Source organism: Prunus dulcis, chromosome 8 (genome assembly GCF_902201215.1).
Source record: "Prunus dulcis chromosome 8, ALMONDv2, whole genome shotgun sequence".
Classification (NCBI taxonomy): Eukaryota; Viridiplantae; Streptophyta; class Magnoliopsida; order Rosales; family Rosaceae; genus Prunus; species Prunus dulcis.
Window position 1 is genome coordinate 16982551 of NC_047657.1, and position 6267 is coordinate 16988817.

Consider the following 6267-nt stretch of genomic DNA (forward strand, 5'->3'; position numbering starts at 1 on the left):
GATATTTTTTCTTTTGTTTTATATATTATATGATAGAGAAACTCAAATTCAAATAGTCCATAACACATGCTTTTTCACGTTATGCTTTCTCGCACATTTTTCATTATCTTATTCGTTCCATTTGTTGATAACATTAATTCCAAAGATTTATGATTAGAGGTGACAAATCAATCCGGTAGAGAACCTTTCCATGTCACACTGTGACGTTTCACATGGACACACAATGTCGCAGGCGACTGCTGATTGCGGCTGAGGTGAGTTTCATGTCGACCACGTGTACTAAAATTCGCACTTGACGGTTGATCATTTAATATAATAGCGAGTAAGAAACTTTGGAAGTTTCGTGGTAAGAATAATAATAATTATTTGTTTTTCAATGCATATTAAAGTCTAAAGTCCAAGATTCTTTCATGAAAAAAAAGTCTGAAGTCCAAGACGGTAAGATTTGATCTTTTTTCAACCAAACGAAAAGAAAGACGGCGAGACTGAAATACTTTGTACATGTAAATCACCTTGAATTTTGCCAAACAATTATAATAAATTACACTCATAGCCACAAAGATGAATATGAAAATATCCATTTAACGGTTGGAGAAAGAAGGCTCTGGAAGCATCTAGCAGTTTTAGCTACTGGACACGTGGATTTTTTGTCCCTTCATGTTAATTAATTTACTCATGTAACACAAATTTGAATATTAAGCAAAGAATTTCTTGTTTAAGTTATGAGTTAGGTGAGAGACATGTGTTATATTAGTTTACTAGGACAATGATTTCGTCTTTTTACATTCAAATTAACTAAATTATCAAATCTACAAGTTGCCAACAAAATTCAAAAGCCATAAAAAAAAAAAGTATTTTTTGATACAAGCAATTACAACACACAACTTTAATACATATAAGTAATTATATTTAATTATTTGAATTATAAACTCCTTATACAGCATGCCATAAAAAGTGTTTGAGGTTCGAAAGGGAAACTAGAATGACACTGAAGCAAAACAACAACTATGGTGATCAATTGGGTAAAACTTTGTTGCTGTTCTTGGGCTGAATTGATGCTTCGGCCTTGTGGGTTTCTGAGCTAACTCCAGCAGCTGAAGTAGAAGAAGGACTAGGGCCTGAAAGTAGAGGCCCAAAATGTTCAACTGCTCCAGAACTTTCTCTGTTTCCTTCATTTTTGATATGTTTTTCTGGTCTAAAAGAGATTGTTGTATTAAAACAGCCCAGAACGGGAAGCAAATACAACACAGCTGGCAGAACCAGCAAGAACACAAACAGAAGCAAAATACAATAAGGGTTAGACAAATCTAAAGCTTTGTCGGAGTTTAGTAAACTGTCTCAAGCCCAACCAAATAACAGAAAAGAAATCTAGTTCAAGAGAGATGACCCAACTGGGGGACAAGGCAAACCATCAGAATTCAGGACCCCAACAAGAGACAATGGTGGTCGAATGACCCAACTTTGCAGTTCCATAGCTCTTAAACCTATGGTCGCAGACTTGTGAGCGGCACGATTTGCTGATCTTGGCACCCACTTCCACCGCACCTCATCGAAATGCGGTTTCCGTGATTCCCAAGAATACTATCCACAAAAACTTTGCAGTCAGATTCAAACAACACCTTGGAGAAATCTCTAGTGATTGCATAAGAGACTGCATAGAGCGCAGCAGCAGCTTCAGCAACAAGAGCAGAATTACAGAAGATTGGAGAAGCGGTTCCACCCCTCCATGTTCCACAATCATCACGAGCAATAACCCCAATACCGCCATGAGAAGTACTAGGAGACCAGGCCCCATCAAAAATAACTTTGATTGCATTAGCATGTGGAGGGAGCCATCTGTCTCTGCCAACATAAGGGGAGGAGGGGGAAGTTCTTGAACCAGAAAGCCTAGAGAAACAGGTGTTGGCTTCCCAGAATTCTCTGTAAGAGTCATTGGCCCGCTTAATATTAACCAGCCTTGGGTTTGGATTGGTGCCTTTAAAAACAAAGTCACATCGAGTTTTCCAAATTTCCCAGCAGAAGAAACTAAAAAGAGAAAAGCGATGCAAGAAATCCTCACGGGGAGTATCCGGGATTGATAACATATCATCCGGGATTTAACTGATCAATGTGAAGTTTCTTTTTCAACTTGGTCTTCAACACACGCACACAAAATCAAATGAAGAAACAAACTAACCATCATCATCAATCCCCACAAAATCCATCACAAGCCAGAAGAATCTAACCAGCAATTAATCATTAGCAGCAAGAAATTAAACCAGACCCCAGCAAAAGAAAGCACATAATAATATATCACATCATATTCTTCTATTCAGTATTGAAAGCCATACAAGAATCAAAGAAAACTACACTTTTCATATTACATGTATAAGACTTATAAGCTATGGTGGGCTTGGGTAGATTTGGTTGCTGATGATGAACACAATCTTCTTCTTGGTGTTTGGTGGTTTAGGCTTCTGGTTGGTTTTGAAAACAGAACAGATAAACTTGACAAAATCATCAAAAATCATTCTCTTCACTGATCTCGTCTTGGCTGGAATTATACTCGCAGTCCCCCCACCAGATGCTTTTGGCCCGAAGCAGTGTGGCTGCTCTGTTCTTGAATTTTTTTCCACTGCCATATCTCTCTCTCTGTGTGTAATTTTTCTTGTTTAAATAAACAAACCAAGAAGGCAATATATATGTGGACCAAAAAGCCACATACCTTTTCTCTGACACTTCTGATTATTTTATTCATTCCACTTGTTCATAACATTAACATTAATTCCAAGAAGGTTCGTGGGGGCATGAAAATGAAATGTTTTGCGTAATGCTAAGGGATCATTTATGTGTATGAGTGTCAGTTGGGTATGTCACATTATTAAAATAAAATAAATAAAAGCCTGAAGTCCAGGCCGGCAAGACTTGACGAAATTCAAGCCTTTTTCAACCCCAGTAAAAAAAAGACGGCGAGACAGAAGTAAACTTGCACGTGTAAGTCACCTTGAAATTTACCAAACAATCATAATAAATTCACCAAATAATTGTTTTTGTTTGAGGGAGAGGATCTGTGTTTTCTAGAATTATTTAAGAATGAACAGAGTGATTCTGTTCCAATAATGTTGAAGGCGGTGAGAATGGCTTGAGACTTTCTTCCAATTAACCTTCACCTTGATATATTTTCATGCATATCTATCTTTCTTTGGCCTGAGTTCTTCTCTAATCAATCACAATTAAATTTAATCCAAATTAACTAAATCATCAAATCTACAAGTTGCCAATAGGGATGGCAACGGGTTGAGTATGACAATACTGTCCCCATCCCCGCTTTCCATCCCCGAATTCATTCCCGTTTATTAGGTTCCCGTCCCCGTCGAGGGACTATCCCCAATACCTGCCCCGAATTCCCGATTTTTTTGCATAATAAAATATTTATCATACATTTTAACATTAAGTTTCATATTAAATTATCATTCAATACATCCAAATTAACTATAAAGTTCAACTCAACTATTCAAAATCACATCAATATGAAATTCCATAGAAAATTAGGAAGAATTAGGAGAGAGAAGTTAACTTAGGGTTAAACATAAATATTTTATTTATTTATTTATTTAAATATAAACATATATATTTTCGGGTCGGGTTCGGGGATGGGTAAGTCAATACCACCCCCTTCCCATACCCGTAGGGGATTTCTTAAGTTCGGGGATCACGGTACCTGATACCCATTTAGTCCCGAAATCTCCCCCCGTTAGGATCGGGGACTCAACGGAAATTTTTGCCATCCCAAGTTGCCAACAAAATTTAAAAGCCATAAAAAAGTGTTTTTTGATACAAGCGATTCATACACACCACTTCAGTGCATGAGTAATTGTACTTAATTACTTAAACTATAAGCCCCTTATACGATATACCATAAAAAATGTTATAACAACATTATATGTTGAAGTTTCAAAGAGAAACTAGAACAACATTGAAGCAAAACACCACCTATGGTGACCAATTGGGTAAAACTTTGTTGCTGTTCTTGGGTCACCTGAAGTAGCAGAAGGACTAGGGCCTGAAAGTAGAGGTCCAAAATATTGGACTATTTGATAAAAAAACCATTCTTTTGACTAACCTCCTCTTTGTTGGAAATACACTCCCAGATTTTGGTTTGAAGAACCATTTATTGTTGAGCTCCTTCCCTTGTTTTGAATGTTTCTTTTCCATTGCCATCTCATCCCTTAGTTTTCATTGTGTATGTTGGTTCGCTATGATATGCATCATATAAGAGCAACTCCAGCGGCATGACAGAGCCTCAGGTTGAGGGAAAAAAATGCCAAAATCTGTTTCCAGCGAGGAGCCTAAGTCCAGGCGCAAGGTGGGATCCAGCAACCTGGGTTGGCCCGAGTTCCAGCCCTCGTTTTGGTGCTGACATCAGCGCTATAGTGCCACTACAGTGCTCACGTGCTACAGTGCTGCTAAAAGTCCACGTGTCGCGCTCTGGGCTCTCTGATCAGATGTTTTTCTCCAATCCAACGGCAGACAATTTTTGTGCAATAAAAAAATGAAAAAAAATTGAATTTTTTAAAAAAAAATACCAAAAAATTATTGATTTTTTTTCTTCTATAAATACCAAAAATTTATCCGATTGAGATATGAATTTTATAATAAATATTGACACGTACAAACCCAAAAATATTATCCGAAAAAATTATCCAAATTAATTGTTTAGATAAACAAATTTGTGAAAAGAATAAAAAAATGAATAGTAATTGCCCTTTGCCAAAGCAATGGGTGGAAACACACAATACTATTTGCAAAGTCAACCACTATTCACGTGAATAGTAGCTGCCCTAGCTCCCCATTTGCCATGATAAGGGGCAAATGGGTGGAGTTGCTCTAAGAGGTGGGTTGCGTGGGACATGCACTCAAAGGTCACAGTCCAAGGCAGACTTTCTTTTTGCAATTCAACACTTCCAATTTATTTCTTTGTTCCTCAAGATTTGTTAGATATGGTTGTTTTGTTTGTCCCTCCCCCACATGCTTCACTTGACAAACATGAAAAGGAGATGAAATCCAAAAGGCAAGCACATAGAAATGACTTTTGATTTGAGTGTACATTGCAGGAAAGTTCTTTCTTCCCATTTCATTAATTTCATGGCCAACTTAAAAATAAAAAAGAAGCATGCGGTTGGCTCTTTGTATATATGATATGACTGGTAGTTGGGTTGGGATCCTTTGGGGATTGGAAGGGATAGGAAATAATGGGGTGGAAATGGGACGTCCCTCAACATCCATATAGTTGAAGAAAAAGAATTTCAAAGAGGACAAATATCCACCTGGGCCCAATTTCATAGAGGCCGGAAAACAGAAAACTAAAGGGATCAACCAATTTAATTGGACTAGTAGATTTCAACCAATTTCAATTGTTTTTCACTTTTTGGGTTCAATTAGATTGGATTGCACTTAAAATCTCCAAAACCAACTTAACTGGATCACAGAATTTATTTAAGCCAGAGGAGTACATTTACTCCAATATTACATCCACCTAATTATGCATAAACAAGGGAAGGTTGCTCATTTTGGCCTCGACTCAGAAGAAGAAGGGGGAGGACGAACAGAGCAAACTCGGATGAAACGGTGAACCAGCATGGCCTTCACTAACCTCCTCCTTGCTGGAATTACAGTTCCAGGTTTTGGTTTGAACACCAACAATGGCTCCTCAGTGTTGTTGTCGATGTGGGTTTGTGCTGGTTGATGATCTTGAGGTGGCTTCACCACCTCCTCTGGGCACTCTGTTTTCTGATATGCCATCTTATCTTTCTCTCTCTCTTTTCTGAGCTGAGCCTGAGGGTGTGTTTAATTTGGTGTTTGTGGTGAGTTAATTACTAATTTGAGCCTTCTTTGAGAGTTTAAATAATCGAACAAATAAGTGGGATATATCTGGCAAAAGGAGAAGAATCAGATTCTGTGCAAGCCATTAACTACATATCCCTTGTGTTAATTAATTACAAACATTTATCATTTGCATTTTTAATTCCTGTGTTACTGCTTCCCGTTATGATTATCTTTTTCCTTCTTGCCATAGCCATTGACAAAAAGGGGCAACAACTTTATAATATTAGGTTAAAAAATGATTATCAATATCATTATTTTGGCTTTGTACATATTCAATTTTTAATGTCGATATATTATCGACATTATTAGCCTCAATAAAAACGTATTGACAAGTTATTGGTATATTTTTGTAAAGATCGATAAATAAAGACTGAACGCTCAAACAAAAGAAACACTTGTGTG